Below are 27,425 nucleotides of genomic sequence, written 5' to 3' on the forward strand. Positions count from 1 at the left end.
GATTAAATGGAGCCGTGTGTTTTTGCCTTTATTAAAGGCTTCTTATTTAGGCTGTTCCTAATATAATTAGAAGAGTTTTTAACCTAGGGATGTGTATATTTAGAGGAATGTAGTGTGGTAAACAGGTCTAAAGGAAGTTCTCTCTGCTCTTCAGAGTCCCCAGTATACTTTCCACTCCTAGTCGTTGCCACCTCAGGGCTATCTTCCAGATCATTCCAAAGGGGCCCTCTCTCTGTCCTTGTTGAACAGGGATGCTTATAAATGGGAGTTAGGAGAAAGGAGGTCAAGCTGTCACTTGCAAGGAGTGAACGAGGCATTGTCCCAGGCAAGGACATCTAAGGGAGTACCTCTCCCCTCATGGTCTTTTGTGGACTTGTGTCCAATTCACCTTGGAGCTGTCACCTCTACTGTCCTATCACTATGGAACTGCTTTCTTGGGGCCCATCTTTCTCCTTGTATGCTTTACTTCTTCCCCCAGTGGGATTGAACCCACAACCGGTTTGTTCTCTGAACTATTGCCACAAACTTGCTATTTGCAGATGATTGAAAGCTAGAAGTAATAGCTGGACTAGTCATTTGGAATAGAAGGTGAAAGATGAATGGAATCTAAACAAGGAAGAGCCAATGAAATCCTGGTTCTTTTTGGTCTTACAGAGAATTCCACAAATGTGTCATAATAATATGGTAACCATTTATTTATTTATTTTGCAAGAGACCCAGAAAATGGAGGGAACAAATTAATGAAGTGGACCATCTGCTAACTATGAAGTGGTAGGATAATGAGAGGGAAAGATGACACTGACTGAAATCAGTAGATCTAGGCTAGAAACCTGGTTCTGCTAGTTCTCATAGTCAGATTGCTGCTGAGGCTTTCTCAATAGCCTCTTTGCCCATATCATGCTGGATTCTTTGGCAAACAACTTCTAAAGTCTGCAGTTCTGGTTAATTTTTTGTTCAGTTCTTTTTTGGATGAAAAAAATTGATGAAGCTTCTCTTTGGGTGTTTTGGCCACTCTTTGGACTTGGTGTTCATTTTAAATCATTTGTTCATTTGTATCCAATTCTTTTTGATTCTATTTGGGATTTTCTTGGCAACGATAGTGAAGTAGTTTGCCGTTTCCTTTTCCAGTTCATTTTACATATAAGGAAACTGAGGCAGATAAAGAGGAGTGACTTGCCCAGGGTCACATAGCTCATAAGGATATGAAGCCATATTTGAACTCAGGGAGAGGAATCTGACCTTAAGTGTTATCTATACTCCATCCAAGGTACCACCTGCTATTTTAAAAGTGGGTGAAGTGGGCTCCTCTGCACCTTTCATGCAGCCATCTTTTCCAATGTTTTGATCTTAAACCAAGAACTTTAGAGTTAGAAACTCTAGAAAAATTCAGAAAGAGAAACTCCATTCAAAATAACTGTAGAAGTTGTGCAATATATGAGATTCACACAGAATCCTAATGAATCCACACAGAAAACTAATGAATCCAAACTTCAGAAAGACCTAAAAAACTGGAAGAGCATTAATTGTCCATCAGTAGGTTGACCCAACATAATAAAAAGGACAATACTACTCAAAGTAATTTGCTTATTCAATATTGTACAAATCAAACTACTGGAGGAGTATTTTATAGAGCTAGAAAAATGGTAACAAAATTCATATGGAAGAACGAAGGTCAAGCATCTGCTGACTCCTTTGAAAAAAATATGAGAAGGAAGGGGCTCTATCAATACCAAACTTCAACTGTACTAAAAGCAATATTATTGAACAGATTTAGTACTAGTTTAATACAGAGAGATCTATCTGTGAAACAGATTAACTACATAATTTACAGAAGCAAACACACACAGTAGCATAATGTTTGATAATTCCAAAGACAAGTTACTGTAGGAAGGGCAAAAATTGCTGGGAAAAAACCCAATCAACAGCTTAAAAGAAATTAGATATAGACTCACATCTCATAAGTGACAGATATAAAAGAGCTACAAATAATATATTATAGATCTTTTATGATATATTATCATTTAATAAATATAATTAAAATAGATTAATATAATAGAAATAACAATATAAAATATGATATTTTATGGTTATATAGTAAAGATATAAATAACTAGAAGTACAAGAAATCAATTACATTTTGCATCTATGGGTCGGGGAAGACTTCATGATTATGTACCTGACAGAAAGGGTCACAAATAAAATGGACAGTATTGATTGTATACCACTGTATTTAAGAGTTTTTATACAAATGTATTTAAAGAAGCTAAAATTACAAAGGAGATAGGTAGCGGGAAAAACAGTTGCAGCAAGTTTTTTTTTTTTTTAATAAACCCTTACCTTCTGTCTTAGAATCAATATTGTGAGCTGTGAGACTTAGGCAGTGGGAGTTAAGTGACTTACCTAGGGTCACACAGCTAGGAAGTGTCTGAGTTAAAATTTGAACCCAGGACCTCCTGTCTCTAGGTCTGCCCTGCAGCAAGTTTTTCTGATAAATGTTTTATATATAAGATAAATGAGGAACTGATTTAAATTGTACGATCAAAAGATATTTCTCCAACTGATAAATCATTGAAGGGCACAAATTGGTAATTTTCAAAGCCAGAAATCTAGGCTTTCCATAGCCTTGTGAAAAGATGCTCTAAATGACTAATAATCAAAGAAATGCAAGGGCAGATAAGTGGTACAGTGAATCAAATTCTGGGCCTGAGTCAGGACTCATCTTGAATTCAGATCTGGTTGTATGACTTTAAGCAAGTCACTTCCCCCTGTTTGCCTTAGTTCCTCATCTTTAAAATGAGTTGAAGAAGGAAACTGTAAACCACTCCATTGTCCCTGTCAGGAAAACCTGATGGGGTCATGGAGAGTTGGACTTGACTGAAAAAATCACTTAATAACAAAATAAAGATCCAAATTAAGCCATCTTTGAAATTCTATTTCATATCCTTCCAACTGATAGAAAAGAAAATGACAAATGTTGGAGGGACTGTGGGAAAAGAGATATGCCAGTGCACTGGTTGTACTTCTGTGAATTAGATCATCCACTCTGAAAAGCAATTTGGACTATGAGTCCAAAAAATTACTCAAATGACTCAGCTATACCACTATGGGGTTTATGCCCCAAACAAACAGACAAAAAATAGGAAAAGCACTTATACATCCAAAAATATTTATACTGGATCCTTTTATGGTAGCCCCGAGTTAGAAACTAAAGAAGTGTCTTCCTGAGGCTAAATAAATTAGAGGATGTCTATGCATTTGAATATTATTAATCTAATTGTGTCATACAAAATGATGCCCTGGACAATATCAGAGGTACCTAGAAAGATCTCTATGACATTACTGAGCAAAGTGAGCAGAACTAAGAAAATTATTTATATAATGATAAAATTAGAGGGAAGACAACTTTGAAAGACTTTGGAATTCTCATCAATGCAATGATAAACCATAACTCTAAAAGATTAAAAATGAGCTGAAGTGCTCACCTCCTTAACTTTTATGGGGGGTGAAAGAATTGTATCATTTTCAATCTGTTATCCTCTCTACTAACAAAGTTAAAATGCAGGAAAAGACATATTTTTGGACATGGTATATGTGGGAATTTGTTTTGATGGATCATATATACATTATTGGGGGCTTTGCTTTTTTGTTTTAAATTTCTCACTGGGACAAAGAGAGGCATTGATTTTAAAAAATAAAAAGTGGGAAAATAGAGAAAGTTGATAAAAAATTATGAGGCTCATAAAAGCATTTTCCAAACACACAGGAGAGAACAGAAAGATATTCAGAAGGATATTCAAGCAAACAAGACAGCTCTGGAGGTAACAATGAAATTATTATTATTAGGCAACTAAGTGGAGCAGTGGATAGAAGGCTGGTTTTGAAGTCAGGAAGACCTGAATTGCCTCAGACACTCAACATTTGTGTGACACTGGGCAAGTCATTTAACCTCTCTAAGCCTCAGTTTCTTCATCTATAAAATGGAGTTGATAATAACATCTACCTTACAAGACTGTTGTAAAGGTCAAAGGGAATAACATCGATATTTCAAAACCCTATGTACATTTTAGCTATTATTACATACCTGAAAAAGCAAGCTGTATGTAAGAAGTGCTCTGTTGTGAGTGTGTGTGTGTGTGTGTGTGTGCGTGTGTTTACTTAGAATAAAGAAATGTTCTTTCTTTTGGTATGTTCATTAAATTCAGGATAACAAAATGAAAAAGTTTCTATTTTGCTAGCAAGTTAATTGTCAAATCATGCCCTTCCCTTTCCTCATCTGTAAAATGGGGATAGGAGAATAATATTTTGCACTATCTGCTGGCTGAGGTTGTTGTGAAAGAAATTCTTTATAAATTATAAAATGTAATAGAAATATAAACTGTTGTGATTATATGCAGTCCTGCAGAAGCCAGGGAGTGGTAAAATACTTATTGCAGCAGAATAATTACCATGGGAGATGTTAATGGATGGATATCCACATAAGGCTGCAATAGGATCTATATTGCTTGCTTGTAAATGATGTTATGAGGTTGGACTTTGGAACTAGAAAAAAAAAGCTGTAGAATCTAGAGCTGACAGATCTTAGATATCATTTATTCCAAGCCCTCTCTTTTATAGAGCAGGAAAATACACGTACACATACATACATTTACATATGTGTGTTTATACATGTGTATATACTTAAAATATATAACTGTATTTCAATTAATCTGCCTGTATAATCTAGTTTCTCTATCATCTCTCTCCCTCTTTCTCTATGCACATATGTAGATATGTGTCTATCTGTTTGTCTACACAACCATTTATCCATCATCTCTACCCTTTCTTTCTATCTATTATTATCTATCAACCTATCTCTCACTAAAAACCCCACCACACTGAGTGGACCTTCTGGTGAACTTATGGTTGGACATGGAACAAAGTTGCATAGAGTGGGCAGATATGGATGAAGTATGTTGGAGGGACAACTCATCCTTGAGATCCCAGATTCAATGGAAAATATCCATCCATCCATCCATCCATCCATCTATCTATCTATCTATCTATCTATCTATCTATCTATCTATCTATCTATCTATTAGATAGTGCAGTACAAGGAGTACAGGGCTTTAAATCAGTAAGACTTGAGTTCAAATCCAGACTCAGATACTTACTAGCTATATGACCCTGGGCAAGTCATTTAACCTGTGTCTACCTCAGTTTCCTTATCTGTAAAGTGGGGGTAATAATAGCACCTACCTCTCAGGGTTGTTGTGAGGATGAAATGAGATAATAATTATAACATGCTTAGCCTGATGCCTTAAAATATTTCTTTTCTTCTCTTTCCCCCTTCTTCATCTCTCAACAATCTTTCACACTTGGAAGGCTGTTACTTTTAAAGGGCTTTACCATCAATTTCAATTTTATTAATCCTGTGATGGTGGTAGGGGGCAGGAATTAGTAAAACCATTTGATAGATAAGCAAAATTGAGCCTCAGCCACCAGATAGGTCTTTCAAGGTCAGTACATCTAGGATCCAGGTCTCCTTTCCTGGATGGTGACTGAGGTCTCATAGCCACTTGTCTTTGGCAGACAGAAGGGTGTTTGAATGGATGAGTAGGAGTGGAGGGTAGAACAAAGAGTACAAAGAAAAGGTTATTAAGGGCACTTTAGGGAACAGACTCAGAAGCTAAGAGTGAAGACCTTGAATTTGATTTCTGCACTAGTGGGGAGTAGAGAGCACATTTAGCTAGCTTTGTTTTTCCCACACTCATCTAATAATAAACCAGAACTTTTTTTTGCTCAATCAGAGAAGAAAACCAAGGTTGACTTAAGATTGGCCAGCTGACAACTTCAAAATGAAACACCTGTATAAAATCTGGGTCCAGCTGCAGATCTCTCTCTCTCTCTCTCTCTCTCTGTCTCTCTCTCTGTCTCTCTCTCTGTCTCTCTCTCTCTCTCTCTCTCTCTCTCTCTCTCTCTCTCTCTCTCTCTCTCTCTCTCTCTCTCTGTCTCTCTCTCTCTCTGTCTCTGTCTCTGTCTCTGTCTCTGTCTCTCTCTCTGTCTCTGTCTCTGTCTCTCTCTCTCCCCCTCTCTCTCTCCCTCTCTCTCTCCCTCTCCCTCTCTCTCTCCCTCCTAAATCTGGAATAGGCCTTTCCATCCCCAAGGGAAGTGAGTCCATCCCAAAGCAGCTATTGCTGACCAAAGTCCAAGTATCTCAGAATTAAAAGGAATGTCAGAGGTTTCTAATCCATCCCGCACTTGAAAAGGAATTCCCTCTCCAATGTCTCCAATGAATAGCCATTTAGCTTGTGCTTGAAGATGAAACTTAAAACCCTGTAATGTGCTCCATTCTACTTTTGTCCAGCTCTAATTGTTAACAACTTTTGGGGTTTTTTCCCCTTACATGGAGGTAAAATCTGCAACCCCCTTCAACTTCCACCCTTCCACTTCTACTTCTGCTTGCTGGAGCCAAGTATAGCTCTAATCCTTTATCAGAATGACAGATCATCAAGTATTTGAGGGCAGTGATCAGTTCCCCTCCAAGCCTTCTTTTCTCCAAGCTAACCATTCCCAGTGCCTTTGACCAATATTCATTTGCTATGATTTCTATTCCTCTTATTACCCAGGTCACTTTTCTGTGGACCTGTGCCAGGTTTTCAGCATCCTTCCTAAAATGTGACACCTAGAACTGAGGACAAGAAGGCAGGCTATAGCTGGATTATCATCTCTCTTGTCAATACAGTGCTTCTAATAATATATCTCAAGATCACTTTAGATTTTTCAGTTATCCTATGACATTATTGACTCAGAGTAAGCATTGAGTCCAGTAAGATTCCAGATATTTTTTAGTCTTGCTATGTGTTCCCCATCTTGTATCACAATCCAGTGAGAAAGGAAGACATTCATTCACCATTTCATCAATAAGCAATCAGAAGTGGACAGCTAGATAGCTCAATGGATTGATAGCCAGGCCTGGAGGTGGGAGGTCCTAGGTTCAAATCTGACATCAGATACTTCCTAACCATGTGACACTTAACCCACATTGTCCAGACCTTGCCACTCTTCTGATTGAGAACCAATATTTAGTATTGATTCCAAGATGGAAGATAAAGTTCTAAAAAAGAAAGCAATCTGAGGCATAGCACAATGAAGTGATGTATCCAAAATCACACAGGAAACTAGGAACAGAACTAGGATGAGAATTCAGTTTTCTGACTCCCAATCCATCAATCTTTTCTCCATATCTTGATTTTAGCAGAAAGATTTTCTGCTTTTTATTTTCTCAGGAGATCCAGATGAGCAGAGGTTGTGAATAGAAGGTAGTGTTGCATGGTGTATATTGAGAACAGTTCTGAATTTGGAACCTTCTCATCACTTTTGAGAGTTGACTACTACGATAGCTTTCAAGGAGTGTAAAGAAGCCTATAGCCTCTGAAGGATGTTTTCTCTTTTCTTCTTTTGATCTTAAAAAATTATTGATATATTTTCTTAATATATTACTTATATTTCCCAAAGTATTTTCCTCCTTTCTCCTTCCTAGGGAGCAACTACTTATATTGAGAATTACAAAAGAGAAAAGAAAAAGTTTGGTAAAACTAACCAACACATTGAAGAATTTTTACATCATATGCATTGTTCCCTACCCATAGTTCTCCACCTTTGCAAAGAAATAGTGAGGGACAAGGGACAAGGGGGCAGGGAAACATCTTCTCATGCATTTTCTTTGATGGCAAGCTTGGCCATTTTAATTTTGTAGCACTCAGTTTTTATTGTTTTTCTGTTTTTTTCCCCCACTTAGACTGTTGTCGTCATTGTGTATGTTGTTTCACTAGTTCGACTTTCTTCACTTTGTATCAGTTCCTCTAAGTCTTCTTGTGCTTCTTTGTATTGATCATATTCATCATTTTACTGTATTGCATTACATTCAAGTATTCCAACTTGTTTAGCCACTCATCATTTGATAATCTACTTTGTTTTCAGTAATCTGCTACTACAAAAATTGTGCTGTACATCATTTGAGATATATGGGGCCTTTCTTTTTTTTTTGTCAGTGACTTCTTTGGGATGCACATCTAGCAGTGGCATCTCTGGGTCAAAGCATATGGACATTCTTGGCATAATTCAAATGTTTCCAGAATGGTTGAACCAACACACAATTCTATCTATAGCATTTTAATATGCCTATCTTTCATAGCACCTCCACTACTGACTATTCCATATTTTGTCATATTTGTTTGTTTATCAGGTGAAACCTCAGAGTTGTTTTGATTTGCATATTTCATTTTTTTTTGATTGGGAAAATTTTTTCATAGTGTTTTTAAAAATTAAAGACTTAGTTTCTTCTGGGCTGAAGTACAGGGAGGGGTTACTCATGAGTCCAAACCCACTACTCATCAGTTCAGAAGCTTTCGACTACTGTATTTATGAACTGGACTGTTTTCTTAGGCAATCTGATATTCCTCTGCTTCTGACAGGCTCAACAAAATGGTATTGATCTTGGTGCTGACCTCCTATTGGCTTGTCCACTGCAGCTCAGAACTCCCAAGCTCATGAAATCTATTTCCTTTAGTCTTCTCAGTAGCTAGGAGTACAGGTGTATATCACCAAATCTAAACTTGGATTGTTAATAGTTTGCAGTTCTTTTTTTTGAGAATTATTTGTTCATATTCTTTGTCCATTTGTATATTGGGAATGGCTATTGCTTTCCTTTTTCTGAAAGCTCTTCTGGCATCAAAACGTCCTTCCATATTTCTCCTTTTATTTGCTGCTGTCTTCTCCTTTACCTGTTTGTTTGGCAAGCAAGGATTTTATAGAATAAGTGATAACTTTCAAGACTTGATTATAACTGACAGTGGAGGGGAAGAGAAAGACTATGAGAGGAATTAATGAACAATAGCATTCCTTCCCTACAATATCTTGGATATCAAAGAGCCTAAAATATAGTAGAGAAAGTGTGACCTAAATATGTGGGAAAATAAATAATGATATGAAGGATAAATCCATCTATCACTTATTAAGTGCCTACTATATGCTAGACAGTATATTAGAAATTGGGGATACCAACAGAAAAATGCAATAGTCCTTTCCCTCAAGGAATTTATATTCTATTGGAGGAGACATATAAATATATATATATATATATAAATATTAAAAAATAAGTACAAGGTATGGAAAAGAGATATCAGTGGCTAGGAAAAGCCAGTTGCAGGAAATGATATTTGAACTGAAATTTTGAAATAAAATAAATTAGGTATTCTAAGAGGTGGGGTTGATAAAGAATATTTTAATACAAATAAGAGATATCATAGATAAGTCTAAAATGAATTTCAAAATATGTGAAAAATTACATTTTTTCTGTTAGAATGCAAGACAAGAAGAAATTGACGTCTAGAGTGATTAATGAAGGCTTCATAGATGAGGTAGGATTCAAAAGAGGTCTCAAAAGTTCCTTCAAATGGTGAGAAAAAGAAACAAATGGGAGAAGACAAGGAGAAATAATTAGATGGGGCATATTTATGCTAAGACCATAAAACTTCACAGCTGTTATAAAGTCTAGAAGGCTGAGTTAAAACCTTATATGAAAAAGAATAAAATTTTATATAGATAAATTTAAAGCCCTGAATTTATGCTAACAATCAGCAGTATAAGTAAATGTCTGTATTAAGACTTCTGGCAAGACATCAGAGTGAGTGAAGGTATACGTATCAATCCAGATGACACTCTTCCTTCCACCTGCCCCTCTGAGGTCTCCTAGTGAAGTCTGGAGTGCTGGATGAATTCCAAAGGCTGGGTCCTGTCCAAGTGCCAGCCTTATTTGTTTAAAATCTTCTTGAGCATCCAGTTTGTACTCATGATCTGTTCCTTGATATCTCCACTCTGGGACAGGCCTTCCACTGTTTTAGATACTAAAAACACAAGTGAGATGCGTCATAATAAAGTAATGGACTTTTTAAGGAAAAAAGAACAGGAAGCAACATATCAAATTAAGTAATAAATATATAACAATAATGTGATAAAAAAGAAAACACCCCTTAAAGAGGAAATGGAAGATTTTGACCTCAAAAAACAGAATCAGAATAAAATTAACAGGATAAAATCAAAAGAAAACAACATGAGAAGAACACATGAGTTTTTATCCAGGCTAAAGTAACTGACCCAAGTGAAAGGGAGATAATTTGGGAAACATGTTTTTTTTTCAGAAAAGCATGATAAAAAAGCCTAAATATCATATTTTAGGAAAAATACAATTATTTGTTCAGAAGTATTGGAAGTAAGGAGTATAGAGTGATAATATTCATGGGATACCACTAGAGTGGAACTCTAAATTTAAGTTGCTCAGAAACAAAATTGCCAACTTTGAAGTACCAATACCAAGTAAGAAAAATTGCAGGTAACCAAGAAAAAATTCATTATCTGCTACAAAAAATTTGTTTGAATTGATCAACTACTTCTAATTTTAAAACAATTTAGAAAAAATTGTAATATATTTAGAAAAACAAAAGGGATCAGTTTTCATCTTCCAAATATTACATATCCTTTAAAGCTAAGGCTAATTATCAATCAAAGAGGAAGAGTTTGACCAATTATTTTTGAAGAAGTAAGAAGTTAGCAAGATATTTGGCATGAAAGACAAATATAGTCAAGAAAAATAAATATGGTTAAGAAAATCTGAACAATGAGATTGAACTGTAAAGATGTCTTTAAAGAAACCAATATTAGAGGGTCAGTGAAAGAATGAAAAGAGAATAATGAAGAATCTAAAAGGCAAGATAGCTAAGATGGTTAAAAAAGTTAAGCAAAGGGAAAGAGGAACATTTGAATCAATATTCCATAAGCTAAAACACATGTTCCCTTATAATTCAATTGGGGAAAGGTTCCATATAAGAAAGGAGGGAAATCAGCTGACTATGATGAGGAAGTAAAAGGAAAGGAAGGGATGGAATTAGGGAGAATGGACTCCTGACTATCCTGAAACTCCCTAATAAAATGAAAGAGGATGGCATAATGGATAGGAAAGCAAAACTCAAAAATGTGATGCAATCAAGAAACCTAGTAAATATAAATACATATAGAATGGAAATGAAAAGTTGGAACAGAACTTACTGCTAGAAACCTCCATGGAAATAGAAGTTGTAATCATGTTTTCAGGTAAAACAACAACAAAAAATGTACATTTATGAGAGAGAGACAAAGAAGGAAACAATTTCACTTAAATGTTTCATAAACAATAAAATAACATCATTACAAAATATTATATGAGTATATACATATATACGCAATTCAACATCTAGTTAAAGAAAAAGCTAACTAAATTGAAAATAGGTAAAGACAATAAGATAATAATTGTAGGAAACTTATGTTCACTGCTAAAAAAAACTAACAGAAAGGGAACATAAAAGTAATTAGAGAGGAATAGACTGTAGGAAGAATTAGATTAGAAAATTTTATGGTGTCTTCTGAATAGGAACATTAACGAATATGTATATGTCTCAATATTTCATGATAACATTTCAGATATTATCATGTACTAGGTATGGTTCAAGGAAGAGACAATTATATGACTCAGTGGATAGAGTACTGGGGCTGGAGTCAGGAATACTTCAAGTTTGACTTCATACACTAATTAGTTGTGTGACCTTGGGCAAGTCACTTAACCTCTCCTTGCTTTATTCTACTGGAGAAGGAAATGGGAAAGCAATCCAGTTTCTTTGCCAAGAAATCCCACAGACAGTATGGTCGACGAGGTCATGACTAAACAAACAAACAAACAAACAAAAAACAAGGGCACAAAGAAATAAAAGATCAATGTAAAAGGCAGAAATATCAAATACAACTGTTATGAATCATATGTTGATAAAGGAAAAGTAACCAAGGAAGCATAAGCAAATGCAGATTAAGTAATAGTAACCTGAATAAGGAGTAAAAAAATGAGAAAAAATAAAAAATCAAACTCTTACAAATAATAGAAATAATAAATATATTAAAGAAAATGATAGTAATGAAAAATCCATTTGACAAAAGTCTGAAGATTTTGGTAACTGAGTTCAGTATATACCAATAGTATAACATGACTGTAAAAAGAAGTAAGTATATTATTGAATAGTAGCAATAATAATAACGATGATGAAGATAGTAACTAGCACTGGTAGAGTGCTTTAAGGTCTGCCTGGTGCTTTTTATATTTTAGCTGATTGTATAGTGTCCAGAAGGAGGGAGGTGATAATGCTGCTGAAGAATGAATATGTTAGGCCATAGCTGGAGTATTTTGTCTAGTTTGGGTTTTATATTTAAGGGGAACCCTGGTCAATTGGAGTGCAGGAAGAGGAGGGCGGCCTTGATAATAATAAGAGAAGTTAAGTCAAGGGAGAAAGCATAGTGTAGTGGAAAGAACAGTAGTATTAATGTTGGGCTGGGCTCTTTCACTCACTAGTTATATGATGAATGGAAAGTTATTTTTGGTCTCTGGTCCTTTTTATTATCTATAAAATAAGATGGCTACTCTAAATAGTTATTAAGGCTCTGCAAAACAGAGCAGAAAGCAGGAATTTTCCAGGCTGAGGCTAAATTCAATTGGGAGTGTGTGTGTGTGTGTGTGTGTGTGTGTGTGTGTGTGTGGGTGGGTGCAGGAGTGGGGGGAGGCAGGGGTTCACCTGTTTAAATGTATCCACATAAGAGAATGGGTATTTGGCATCTCAGAAAATCAAGTCCTGGGAGAGAGGTGCCATAGCAACAGGACCCTTGGGGCTGGTGATCCTACATTAGGTGAAGGAAGGGAGATGATTGTGTCTGAGATCTAGGATTTGTGGAAGGAGGGTAGATAGGAGTGCCATTATAAGACATGTAGCCTTGGCATCCTGGACAAAGCCTTAGTCTCCCCACATTAATTATAGCTCTTCCTTCCAGCTCTGCCATTCTATGAGTCTATATGCATCCTCTAATAGATCTGTTTTGTAAATATTTTTGTTCCTACATTGGATTAATTTAAAGAAGGGGTTACCTTCTCTGGACCTGAGGATATTGCGAAAATGAATTAATTTTAAACTAGGAATACACACATTATAAATAACTCCATGTGAATTGTTATTGTAAGAATATTTCTAGCTAGGAACACATTATACTTGCTCTTCTACTATGTTGGGAAGTCTCTTTCTGGACTTCAGTTTCTTCCTCTTTAAATGAAGGAATTGAATAACTTAACCTTAAACATCTCTTTCAGGTGTGATATTCTTGAATTTTATGAATAAAAAGAGGAATTAGAACAAAAATGGAATTTCCCTTTTGTATCATCAACCATTTATTAAATAATGACTGCATTTAAAATTTAACAAGAAAAATGTAATAGAAAGAGCATTGGATTTAAACATAGAACCTTGGTTCACAGGATCACATCTAGAGTTGAAGCAGATCTCAGAAGTCACCTATTCCCAAACTCTCATTCTACAGATGGGGAAACTGAGATCCAGAGAAGTGAATTAACTTGTACAAAATCACACAGCTTATAATAAGTGGCCAAGTGGAGAGTGGTAGGCTAGAGGCCATCTAATCCAAGTCATTTGTTTTCTGGATGAGGAAACAGGTCCAGGATGATAGTTACACAGGGAGTAATAGGCAGAGCTGGGATCTGAACCCAGGTCCTCTCATTTCAATTCCAGTGGTCTTGCCATTTTATCTCTCTTATCTTGCCACTCCACCTCTCATATTGTTGAGGACATTCTGCCTTTTGTATGAGCTGAAATAGAATGATCTTTGAAGTCTCTTCCGATTTGGGCAATCTCTGAATATTTTATTTCTCAGGGGAGATTTTCTGTTTCATTGAGGATATCTAAGATCACGATGTTTTAGTCCCAAGGAATGTCCCACTTATGGTGGGAAATTCAGGTCCTGAATGCAAGTGTTCAGATATTTTGGTAGGCTGCCACTGTTAATGCCCCAGACTTGGTGTGGTTCAGGGACCTCACATCATTCATAGAAGGGTTGTTTTCAGGGACAATGGTGCTGAGTGGTGACAAAAGAACAAGAATCCCATCTTTCTTTTCTGGCTAGCGCACCTTTCCAGACTTACTACTCATTCATTACCTCCTCTCATGCACTAGACCACAGTACAGCCATATTGGTCCACTTGCTGTTGGTTATAAACATTTCATCTCTGTCTTTTCACTGGCTGCCTCCATCTCTGTGAGATATCCCTTACTCATTTCTACCTCGTAGAACCTCTAGATTCCTTCAAATCTCAATGCAATCTATACTCCTTGGCCATTCCTATTCTCCTCAGCTGAGTAGATTTTCCCACCCCTGAAAACACCTTCACTTACTTTGCATATATTTTGTGTCTGCTTATGTGATATTATAGAAAGAGAGTTGACTCTAGAATGTGAGGAGTTGAGTTCAAATCCTGCATATGACATTACCTGTATGGCCTTGATCACATGGGGGTACCTTTCTTGAATCTCAGTTTCCTCATCTGCAAGATGAAGGAGTTGAACTAGATGGTCTTGGAAATCTCTTGCAACTCTAGATCTGTAATTGTACATATCCATTTTCCTCCATAGGATTTAAGATCTTGAAGGCAGAGATTATTGCTTAATAAGTATTTGTTGATTATTGGATATAAACTGAACAATTTCAGTCTTTCCTATCTTCTCCTCACGTCAGTTGCCCCAATCCTTTGACAGCTAACCAGGGCATCTCATTAGTTTATAAGTCCCTGCCCTGCTTTCTTGCTCCACCCCTACCCTCCAGGAGGATAATGGACAAGTCCTTTCCCTCTAGTGAACTACTAAGCCAGTCCCAGAATCACTTTGGATACCTTGGCTTCAGAAAGAGGGAGAGAGTGAATTGATTGCCGAGCTCACCAAGTACTATGAAAGCATAAACATGAGGGCTAAGCTGTTTTTCTTCCTTTGACATATGTGCCACTATTTCAGCTTTGCATGAGTAAAACTGGTGTTTGGCTTGGCACCCCCTGGGCAAGCTTAGAGGAGCTGGCAGAGGAGACAGACAGTTCCTTGTGTGCAGAGTAATGATTAGCCCTGGTGAAGACCAGGGGAGGTTCATGGCGACCACACTGAGATCCTTGCAGCATTTGGAAAGTAGGATGAGGCAAGAGGAGTTTCCTATACTCAAGGCCATTAAGCAGCCCAGATGTAAACCTGCTCCTTCTTCCTCCCTGGCCATGGAAAACAGGATCCTGAAATTTTTCTTCAGAAACAGCATGCCAGAAGGATGTTCTTTAAGGCTTGGGGAAAAGCAGTTATCTTAGGTTCTTGAGATCAATACTATTTAAATGCCCCACATATCTCAGGGGAAATAAAATAATAGTCGTGATTCACATTTTTATACTGCCTTATTTTTCACTTTCTTCACAATATCATGAGATAATCAATGAAAGTATTATTATCCCAATTTTACAGATGAGAAAACTGAGGTTCAGTGAGTTGAATCAGTCAAAGGCCTTGCAGCTTGAAGTTTGGAACAAAAATTTAAACCCAGGACTTCTGATCACAAGCCTAGAGTGGTTTCTCCACCACCATAGCTGTTCATGACCAGGAAAGGGAGGAGAAATTGTGAGAAATATTCCAGATAATAAGATATTTCTCTACACACAGCTATTTTTGTTGTTTTGTCATTTCAGTTATATCCAACCCTTCATGACCCTATTTCAGGTTTTCTTGGCAACGATACTAGAGTGGTTTTCCACTTCCTTCTCCAGCTCATATTACAGATAAGGAAACTGAGGCAAACAGGGTTAAGTTTCTTGCTCAGGGACACACAGCTCTAAGTGCATGAGGTCAAATTTGAACTCAGGAAAAGAAGTCTTCCTGATCTTAGCTCTCTATCCACTGTATCACCTAGCTGTATCACCACTCTATCCCTAGCTATAGGCATCTAATAAGTTAGATTAGAAGACTAGGCTTTCAGATTGATCAAAGACCCCTTCAGGCCTGAAGCTACACTGGTTGTCACCCCTAGATAATATGGAGGAGTTTGTTCTTTGACCTGTATCACTCAGAAACCTGTATTTGGCAACTCATCTTTAAATTTTTTAAAATTAAAAAAAATTTTTGTTATTCCATTTGGTTTTAACCAATGGATTTTTGGGTAAGGTTCTTTTTTTTTTATTTCCCATATGGGTTTGGAACTCAGGGGAGGCTGTAGATCAATGAAAGGGCCAAGAAAAGTGTGTGGACCAGTTTCTGGGGACTGGAGAGAGTATGGTGACAATGGCTTAGGGATCAATTCACCCAGCTAGAGACAGGGGTGGGGGAGCCTATGGGCAGAACAAAATGGCACTTCCAGATGAGAGCATTCCAAGGGACTTTAGGACCATTAATCAGACTCATCTAGGGCTGGAGTGAACCTTAGAGATGATTTTAGGCCAACATTATCCCCACCAATACACAGATAAGGAAACAAAGATCTTGAGAGATGAAGTTCATACAGGTAGCAAATAGAAGTCACAATTCAAACCCAGGTCTTCTACCTCCAAATCCAGTGTTCTCATTACTTTCAACTGCTTTAATTTGTGACATATCCTGCCAATCCCATGAATAATTTGGGTAGTTATCATTGCTGTATCTAAGAATTCCTATGACTTCTAAAATTTGCTGTAGCTATCATAGATTCAGGGACTCTTTTAAGCAGTCTACCTGACTTTTTCAAATATGAAAGAATTAGAGAAAATTCCACCATGAGATGCTCAAATCCAGCACTGACTCAACTGCTCCATCACTGAAGCCTTCTCTGCCAACGACTTTAATTATATTTGTCACTCGTCCCAAGAACTGCTCAGCCAAACCTAACCCAGATCCCAAACTCGCCCAGCCCAAAACCTGGAACATGGCTTGGACCCAGAGCTCACATCAATCTGTCCCACAGCCCAGCTCAGCCCACCCTAGAAGAATCTGATGCCTCAATTTTGGACTTTTAAATGCCATATTTAATTAACTATGACCTAACTGTAAAATGTGTGACACTGGTTCCTACCCTGCAGGTTGTGGACTCCTAGGAGCTACAGAGTTATTGTAATGGGGTTCTTGCCTCCATATGTGTGCCATCCATGTCATTAAATGACTCAGTATAGCATATAAGTAAACATGCCTTCTGTAGATTGAATTACTGTTAAAGGATTATACGTTTAGATTTAGAAGGACCTCTAGTGAATATCTGGTCCAATTCTCTCTTTTTATAGGTGAGGACACCAAGACCCAAAGAGACTTAGTGCTACTTAATGAGTAGTAAGTGTCAGAGGGAGGATTTGAATCCACATATTGACAGTAGATTTTGTGTACTCCCCATATAAATATATGCACACATATATTTGTATATATGAAAATATACGTACACATATGTATGTTGTTCAGCTGTTTCATTTCCATCTGACTTTGTGACCCCATTTGGACTGTTTTTGGGAAAAAAAAACCCACTGCAGTGATTTGCCACTTACTTCTCAAGAGCATTTTACAGATGAGGAAACTGAGGCAAACAGGGTGAAGTGACTTGCCCCGAGTTACACAGCTATTAAGTGTTTAAGGCCAGATTTGAACTTAGGAAGATGTGTCTTCCTGACTACACAAGTTTGTATGTATTATTATTTTTCAAATGCATGCAGATGCTATTGTGATTAATAAGCTACAAAATTATTTTTAAAGTGTCCATTTCATAGTAGCTTTTTTGTCATCATGTATTTTTTCAATCAAATGAAACCTAATAGCTACTCTTAGGTGAGGGTCCAGTTTTTTTTAGAAGTTAAAAAGAGGAGGCAGTTTGGTGGCTTTCAGTGGACTGAGAGCCAGGCCTACAGATGTGAGTTCAAATCTGACCTCAGACACTTCCTAACTGTGTGACCTTGGGCAAGTCACTTAACCCCCATTGTCTAGCCCTTTCCACTCTTTTTTTTTGTATTTCAATTAATTTATCAATAATCAATAATCAATCAATTTTATTTTATTTTTTAAAGTTAATTTATTTATTTAGAATATTTTCCCATGGTTACATGATTCATGATCTTTCCCTCCCCTCTTCCCTCCCCCCTCCTGTGGTTATACATGTATCATTGTTCAAAATCTATTTCCATATTATTCATATTTGCAATAGAGTGACCTTTTAACCCAAACCCAATCATATCCCCATCTAATCATGTGATCAATAATATGTTTTTCTTCTGCATCTCTACTCTGACCCTTTCTACTCTTCTGCCTTGGAATCAACACACAGTACTGATTCTAAGATGGAGGGTAAGAGTTTTTTTTTTTAAGAAGTTAAAAAGAGATTTTTTCAAAAAAGTTATTTATTTATTTGATTAATTGAGAATATTTTCCTATGGCTAAATGATTCATGATCTTTCCCTCCCCTCTTCCCTCCCCCTCCTGGGGTTTTACATGTATCATTGATCAGAACCTATTTTCATATTATTAATATTTGTAATAGAGTGATCAAAAAGAGATTCTTTTACTTGAAAAGGCAAGGAAATACCGGTGTCCAGTAAAAAGCTTTATGGAGTGTAGGGCAGAATATGGCATGTAGTATTTAATATGACAGTAGGGGAAAACAGTGTACAATACAGTAGTAGCAGGGGTTTTTGTTTGTTTACAAGAAGAAATAAATGCTACATGTTTTTTAAAAAAGGAACCAGGAGACCTAGGAATTCTAGGTATTAACCATTTTGTGTTTGTCCCTGAGCAAGTCATGCATCCTGCATTTGTTAAGTGGGCATACAACCCCCTACCCTTCCCTTCTTGATCCAACATTTTACAGAGGAAAGAATACCCTGATCCATAGGCTGAAGCAAATATATACAGAATCATCCATTACCTGTTAGATTTGATAGAAATCTTCGGCATTCTATTGCCAATTATCCCTCCATTTTTTAAAAGGCATTTTCTAAGCTTCTGCCAGACTCTGTGCTAAATGTGAAGGATATGGTTGTCCCAAATTGATCAGAATTTCTTAAGGGATTGACCCACTCTCTTAGTCAGCAGCACTAATGACCCAGGCCAAATTTCAATTTAAAAGATGAAATGACCTATAGTGCATAGGGTGGTGTAGAACTACTCTTAAGCCACAATCTGTTAGAACTGCAGGCTTCAGGGAAAGCTTTATCCCATCCATTACCCACAGGTGAAGTTGGGCCAATCATCAAAAGCTTCTGATCAGGCAAATTTCTATATGGAAATGCCCAACGGGTCCTGAATCTACCCGAACGACTGAATCCTTATTGAATATACTTTCTATCCTATGAACAAGTCATTCTCTTTTTGCTGACGTCTGAATGACCTACAAGTGTCTTATTTCATTTCAAAGCAGAATTTAAGCTCTCCTTGTATCCTCTCTTTGGAGCATAGCCTAAATTTGAAGGGCCCCAACTCCATGTGAGGAGATCTGTTTATTGCCTTGGATGATTAGGAAGACACATAATATAGCCAACAGCTATGAGGAAGTTGTGTCAATAGTCTTGGGGTCAGCCTTCTTAGATTTTAGGAAAAGAGCTAATCTGACCCATACAGGGTAGGAAGGTATGGAGAAGCTTGGCATATCATAGAGATGATCTTGTCCAAAGTCCTCATTTTACAGATGAGGAAACTGAGACCCAGGGAGTCAAGTGACTTTATTAGGATCACACAACTAATTACTGGTGGAGCTAAGACTAGAAGCCAGATTTCCTGAGTTCCAGCCCTGTGATCTTTCCAGTATACCTTACTGCTATTATATGTTGCATTGGTGTTGGAAGAAAGCCTCAGTGTTAGAATATTCTGTAGTCTGGTATTCAGGATATCCAAGGGTGTTGGTGAATAAGAATAATGCTTCATAGACAAGACTATTGTTTTCTGACAATATTCCTCAGCATTTCCCCTAACTTCCTCCTGCAATGCTTCAACATGTTAAGGTGATGACCTTATTTTTTTACAAAGGTTTTATTTTTTCAATTGACAAAAAATAAATTTTACTGACATCTTACCTCCTACCTTCCCATTGAAAAAACAAAAGCAAAACAAGATCTTTGTATTGTATTGCATACTAAAAATATAAATTATAAATGTATATTGTAAAGTAATATAAATGAAAAATATAAATTATACATTTATATTGTAAAATAATGTAAATGTAAAAATGTAAATAACAATTGTGCAGGATGAAACAAAACAAATTCCTCACCTTGACCCTGTCTAGAAATAGATATATGTCCCATTCTGCACCATCAAGTGATAGATGTATCACCCTTTTATCAAGAGGTGGGCAGCATGCTTCATTGTTGATTCTCTGGAAGCATGTTTGGCCATCATACTGATTAGAGTTCTTATAGCTTTCAAAGTTGTTCATTATTATAGTGTTGTTACTATTTTATACATTGCCCTTTTGCTTTCACTCACTTCACTTTCCATCAGTTCATAAAGCTTTCCCCAGGTTTCTCTGACTCAGTCCTTTTAATCATTTCTTATGGCACAATAGCATTCCATTACTTTCATGTAAAGTCATTTCCCAGTTGATGGACATCCTTTGCTTTTCCTATTCTTGGTTTCTACAGAAAAAAGGTGCTAGAAATGCATTTTTTTGGTATTTATAGGTCGTTTTCATCTTTTATCTTTTGAGGGTAAAGATCTAATAGCGGTATTTATAGGGAGAAGGATATGTTCAGTTTGGTAACTTTTGGGGCATAATTTCAAATTACTTTCTATATTGGCTAAAACAATTCACACCTGAATTAATGGTAAAGCTAATAATTCTCAACAGGGGTCACAAAAAAGCGAGCCATTTCTCCCAAAAGGATCTTTGGGATTTCATGACCAGATGCCTACAAATCTGCCTTTGGCATAGCCCTTCAGGGATCTCAGCTTTTCAGAGGGATGTATGAGCAAAGGTTTGCATTGGAAATAACCCACAGTTTTTGAGCCAAGAAAAAAAAAGTTTCTCCTTGAAAACTAGGCAGAGATTTTTCTTGTTGGAGGGATGTATGTTCTGGAAGACATTTTCTTCCGGAACAGCCATGACTTGTCGGCATTGAAGACTTGCCTGGCACAGTAATCTTCCTCTCCAGTGATATTTGCCAAGATTTTGGGAAACCTTGAGCCTCTATCCATCTTTAAAGCCCCAGCAACTTTAGCTTGCACTCTGATCTTAGGTTGACATAACCTGCATTGAAACACATGGCCCAAGCCTGACTTGGATCCCAAACCTTTGTGTTGTTCTTTTATGTCAAAAGATCTTAGAGAAAGTTGCCTGGGAAGCTGTTGTTGTTCCCTTGTTTTTGAAGAGAACCAATAACACTATGGAGAGATGTCTTAACTTACTCATTAGTTGGATTTAAGTGAGGCTTCACTCTCTTTTCCAGTCATCAAAATCCAGTGGAAAGAAAAAATTCAAGACAACTGGTGATGACCCAGGATGCAATGGATGACCTTGGCATCTTTGATGTCTAACCAAGCTCTTTGTGCTCCACAGTGCCTACTTCTGCTGTCTATATGGCTATTTGAACAAACTCTTCTCCAATACCCATTCCACTGGGAGAAGTCTTCACATGCTTGGGGTGGACATTTTCCTGAACACACTAATGGCCTGTCAGTTGCCCTCAATTTGGTTTAGCCCATCTACTGAAATGGGTTTACTGGGATGTGGCTGCTCTACATGCTATAGCTTCTTGGAACCACAGATAAAAGTTAGATGACAGGTGGACACCAAAGGTGAATGAGAAGTCCGAAAATGGCTCATTAACCATCACAACAGTGATGGTCTTCCCTGAGCATCCCATATTCATATGTAGTCCTCCTCCAATTGCCTTGCGCTGTTGCTACAAATTGCAGAGACACAGTTATAGTTTGACAACATTTTAAATACCAAGTGTACATATCCATGCTGCAATATTTTATTATTATTTTTGTTATCAGTACATGTGCATCATGTCAAAACAAGAAAAGAGATATTAAAATTTTTATTCTTATTTTTATGAACTTAAGTCTAAATTTTGAAACACTTATTGAATACTAAATAATTTTTGAAATTAGCTATTTTTTGCATACTTGATATTTCTTTCTTTCCTTAAAAACAAACAAAAAACCTTTACCTCCTGCCTTAGAATCAACAGTATGTACTGGTTCCAAGGATGAAGAGCAATAAGGACTAGGCTACTGGGGTTAAGTTGACTTGCCCAGGGTTACACAGCTAGGGAGTATCTGAGGTCAAATTTGAACCCAACATCTCCTATCTCCAGGCTTGGAGATCTACCCTCTGAGTCATCTAGCTGCCCCTTGAAATGTTTCTAATTCATTCTAAAAATATAAGGCAAATCAGTGCTTATATCTGAAATATAATGTAACAGAGTCATTTTGATGACAACTAATATTTGAATCCAAAGTGATGTCCAGCTCCTTTATATACTTTCCTTGCTGTCAAAAGTTAAAACACGAAGGAAGGCATTCATCTCTACACAAATCTGAAGTGTATATATTTTCTGAGCTCAAAGTATGGTTCCAGTAGCATTATTTTGGATTTTGCTGCAAGTGCAAAAGAAAATTCCGTATTTCAAGATCCATTTAGATATGCATTTGAGAACCTTTCACCTAACCCTCCATTGGAAATGATTAATCTGCAAGGTAATGACATGCTAAAAGACAATTATCAAGAAAAGAATCTAATAAATTCTATCCAAGTGCTATCAAAGTAATTAATATGCTCATTTAATTTGTGTTTATGGATTGAAATTAATATTTAGGAGTACTTATTTATGTAAAAAACATTTTTAAAGACAAAATATATAAAATTTAATTATAGATGAACACTGACACTAAGAAGTTGAAATTGTTTTTGATGACAAGAGAATACTTAGAACTCCAATTTAAACAAAAACGTTATCCCCACAAAAAGAATTCAGTTTGTCCCATTAGTACCTGTTTCCAAAAAAACATACTTATTATTATTATATTTTGAATTTCATCAATAAGATTTTGTGGAAGATTGCTTTCTTTCCTGTCATATGAGTATTTTATGACATGTACTTCTATACCATATGTAAGTACTTGGAGGAACATGAGAAGAGTTTCCCAAGTAGAATGGGTGAATACAAACAATTTGTTACACTGGCCATGAAGCAGTTGCTGTGGAGCATTTATTTATTTATCCACTTATTTATTTGTTTGTTTGTTTGTTTGTTTATTGTGCTTTGAACATCTTTATTTAATTAATTAATTTAGAATATTTTTCCATGGTTACATGATTCACATTCTTTCCTCCCCCTTTCCCCACCCCCTCTCATAGCCAATGAGCAATTCCACTGGATTTCACATGTGTCATTGATCAAGACCTATTTCCATATTATTAATATTTGCATTAGGGTAATTGCTTAGAGTCTACATCCCCAGTCATATCTCCATTGACCCATATGATCAAGGAGTTTTTCTTCTGTGCTTCTACTCCCACAGTTTTTCCTCTGAATGTGGATAGCTTCTTTCTCATAAGTTCCTCAGAATTGTTCAGGATCACTGCATTGCCACTAATGGAGAAGTCCATTACATTCTGTTGTACCACAGTGTATCAGTCTCTGTGTACAATGTTCTCCTGGTTCTGCTCTTTTCACTCTGCTTCAATTCCCGGAGGTCGTTCTAGTTCACATGGAATTCTTCCAGTTCATTGTTTCTTTGAGCACAATAGTATTTGATCACCAACAGATACCACAGTTTGTTCAGCCATTCCCTAATCAAAGGGCATCCCCTCATTTTCCAATTTTTGCCTCCACAAAGAGCGTGGCATTAAATGTTTTTGTAGAAGTCTTTCCCCTTATGATCTCTTTGGGGTATAAACCCAGCAGTGGTGTGGCTGAATCAAAGGACAGACAGTCTTTTAAAGCCCTTTGGGCACAGTTCCAAACTGCTTTCCAGAATGGTTGGATCAATTCACAACTCCACCAGCAATGCATTAATGTCCCAATTTTGCCACATCCTCTCCTGTGGAGCATTTAGAGCTTGGTCAGACATCAAAGTTGCTAAGGGCATCCACTGTATCCTGGACCATTTCCAGGCTTCCCAACTTTTGTCTTGCCACTGGATTTTTATGACTGGTGGAGAGAATAAGGTCAGTGACTTTGCACAACTCTGCCTTGCTTAAATCCAATTCATGGGTGAGTCATGACATCACTCCATAATGTTATTAGTCCTTTTTCAACATGAAGGACAAACAAAATTTATATAACATCCTTGATTTTGTTTCCACCTGCAAAGCTTAAAATATTTACTCTCTTGCTCTTTACAGAAAAAGTCTGCCAACCTTTGGTTTAATAAAATGACACCATCCTTTAAAAAAAATAAAAGCTTAAGAAACAAACCAAAGGAATGGAAAGAGCAATGAATTCAGGTACTAGCCTTGACTTTCACTAGCTGGTTGTATGGTTATGGTCAAATCTCTTCTCTGGGACTCAGTTTTATCACTTACAATATGAAGAGTTTAGATCCAGTGAAATATAAACTCCCTGAGGACAGGATGTGTGTGTGTGTGTGTGTGTGTGTGTGTGTGTGTGTGTGTGTTTATAGCTCACAGTTCCTGGCCTTTGCCAAATGTTTTTGAAATTCAAATAGATAAAATTGAAAAAGATCATAAGGTTATAAATTTTAAGGTTTATTTGAATTCTACAAATTTTTATTCTCACATTTTACAAATATATATTTCAGATTTTTTTACTTTGAATTCTAAATTCTCTCCTTCCCTATGACCTCTTCCCCATTCACTGAGAAAGCAATTATGATACTCATTATACGTGTGAAGTAATGCAAAACATTTCCATATTAGCCATGTGGCAAGAAAAAAAGAGGAAAAAAAAGGTGGGGGGGGAAGAGGATGGCATTTTATGTTTTAAGGTACTTTCTAGCCCTATGAGTTTATGTGTAGATCCTGTCTTAAAAGTGCTCATTAGAAGAAGAGCTGAGGTGTTTTGGGGAGGTAGGAAAGACAGATATCTCACATCTCTTGTTCATAGCCTTCACCCAGAAAACATGGAGACATCAATACCTACCAGCACCCAGCATGTTGACATCCATTTCCTTTGCAAGAAAGCAATTTTAAAAACTTAAGAGAAAATAATTTTATTCAATCACAAAAGAAAACAAGAACTTTAAACAAAGCATTTGGTAAATAAACAAATTCTTTGATGTATGTTTCTGAGCATGACCATCTTGTTCATCAGCTATCCCACATCCAGAGATGAATCTGCCGGAGACTGCAAAAGGAAAAAAGTACTCCCAAGACCAGTAGGTACCTCTTGGATACATATATTCCCAACATATGTATTCAAATGCCATTGTTCATCAAGTTTAAACTCACTTTCCCTAGCAATCTTATGCATGTGCAGAAGAGTGTTTTATATGCAAGATTTTAAGTTTGAGCTCAGTTTGGGATTAAGTAAATTTAGGGGAAAGTGCACCTTTTGAATTGGGGAAAATGTTTTTATACTTCTATCCTGGTTATCCTTTTGTAAATATCCTAATTGTTATCAACTGGTTGATTAATCTTGGGCATATATCAACTGCTTAATTGACATCATGGAGAAGTATAAAAAACAGGATTGGAAGCAATAGTATTGGAACCCTCAACCTCTTAGGGAACCCAGAGGAGTGAAGTAGTTAACTATTCTGTGGGAACCTTGTCATCCAGTGAAAGTAGGACTTGGGAGAATGAAAGCAAAGTGGGTAATATTTTGTTTATTTTTGTTGAATCCTTAGTGTTTCAAATTTTACTTTGTTTTCTCACATCTGCAAATATAATAAAGCTGTTGAGAAGCAAAAATTTAAAGATGTATGCTATTGTTTGAATACACTTTGAGAAGAGGTTAATAGTAATGGAGAGAGGGACTGGATAGAAAGGAAAGACCCAAGGAGAAAAGGAGCTGGGTACTGGATTGTTTTTTCTTTCTTTGCACACCAGTGATTAATATAGTGCCTGGTACATAACAGGCACTTAATAAGTGTTAGTTGGCTGACTAACTGACTGATACCAGCACTTAGTAGAGTGCCCTGCACAGAGAGCATTTAATAAATGCTTATTGATGACTGAATGGTCCATAAAAAGGTGAAATGGGAAGGAATAAGACTGAATAGCATCTCAGCCTGCTCACAACAACTCAGCACAAAGCAAACTCCCACTATTACATTTATCCATATTCCTTCCTCCCACCCAGCTTCTTTCCCTCCCATTTCATTCTTTTTCACCTCATCATGCTCCTTCTGAGACATTCGCTCCATCCTTCTTGTCCTCTCACTATAAGCATACTGAAACTCAAAAGAGGCTTGGTGAAATGCATTGCAGATTGTCACAGTTTCTAAACATTCTCTACCCGTCCCCAGTCATTTGCTTTGATAATTGGTCTCATAATCATGTCAATATCAAATAAACAGATGTTCCTAGTTAATCCCTAATTTTGCCATCAAAAATATACAATCTCGGGAAGAAACTGAAGGGGAAAGAATTTTTTTAATTTACTGTGTATCCTTCCCTCAAATTGTAAATGGCTGAACAGTCTCCAAACGCAATATTACAAGTCAAACAAATCTCTATGTTCTCCACAGGAAGTATTGAATAACCAGCTAAAATGAAAGGGAAGAAAAAAAGGGGGAGGAGAAAGATGGAGCCACTTTCCTAAAATCGACTCAGTTGAATAAAACCTCTTTCCAAATATTTCTTACTTCTAGCATTTGTTCTTAAAGAAACTAATGGGTTGGCTAAGTTTGTTTTTTCCCCTAGGGGACTTCCTGAGGCTTCAAAGTGATGTGAAAGACAAAGACCTGTCCCACCACAGCTCAGAGGCTTCATCTCCTGCAGACTACTGTGGCTTGGTGTTCATAAACCGGAGACCAAGAGTCCTTACTAAGTCTGAGATTCCCAGGAGAGACCCAGGAGCATATTAGAGAGATTGGAGGTGATTTTATGCCATGTGAAAGGAGGAAGGGATTCAGCTTGGCTACATTTCCCCTCTGGATTGCTCATAGCTAGTATGGTGTATGATTCCTTGAGAGAATTAATGGAAGAACATGGACAAAAACTGCAGAGGATGAGAAAGATGGCTAGGTGTGTTCTGTATATTGGAGGGAATGCTCATGTCCAAGAATACTAACACTAATAACTAATATTTATATAGTACCTACTGTTTGCCATGTATTGTGATAAGTACTTTACAATTATTATGTCATCTTATCCTTACAACTCTGAGAGGTAGGAGCTATTATTATTCCCATTTTACAGATGAGGACACTAAAGCAAACAGAGGTTAAGTGATTTGCCCAGGTTTATGCTTTATTCTGTTTAATGGATATTATCTTTCCAACACAAATATTGAAACTACAGTAGTATTCTTCTAGTGTTTGTGGCTGGATTTGTACTCAGGTCCCACAGTCTATCACTTTGCAGTCCATGAGACTCTGGAACTCATAAAATATTGAAATGTTATTGAAAACCAGAACCCAAAATTTAACATA

The 27,425-nt window shown here is 36.8% G+C and overlaps 1 long non-coding RNA gene across 1 annotated transcript; it reads left to right on the forward strand.

The window, feature by feature from the left end:
• The first annotated feature begins 643 nt into the window (after positions 1-643).
• Positions 644-26,621, forward strand: LOC103095576 (uncharacterized). The gene is made up of 5 exons (XR_470851.2): positions 644-771; positions 3,764-3,818; positions 9,341-9,398; positions 25,142-25,205; positions 26,520-26,621. It is a non-coding gene; the product is annotated as an uncharacterized LOC103095576 (long non-coding RNA).
• The last annotated feature ends 804 nt before the right edge of the window (positions 26,622-27,425 follow it).

Source organism: Monodelphis domestica, chromosome 7, assembly GCF_027887165.1.
Source record: "Monodelphis domestica isolate mMonDom1 chromosome 7, mMonDom1.pri, whole genome shotgun sequence".
Classification (NCBI taxonomy): Eukaryota; Metazoa; Chordata; class Mammalia; order Didelphimorphia; family Didelphidae; genus Monodelphis; species Monodelphis domestica.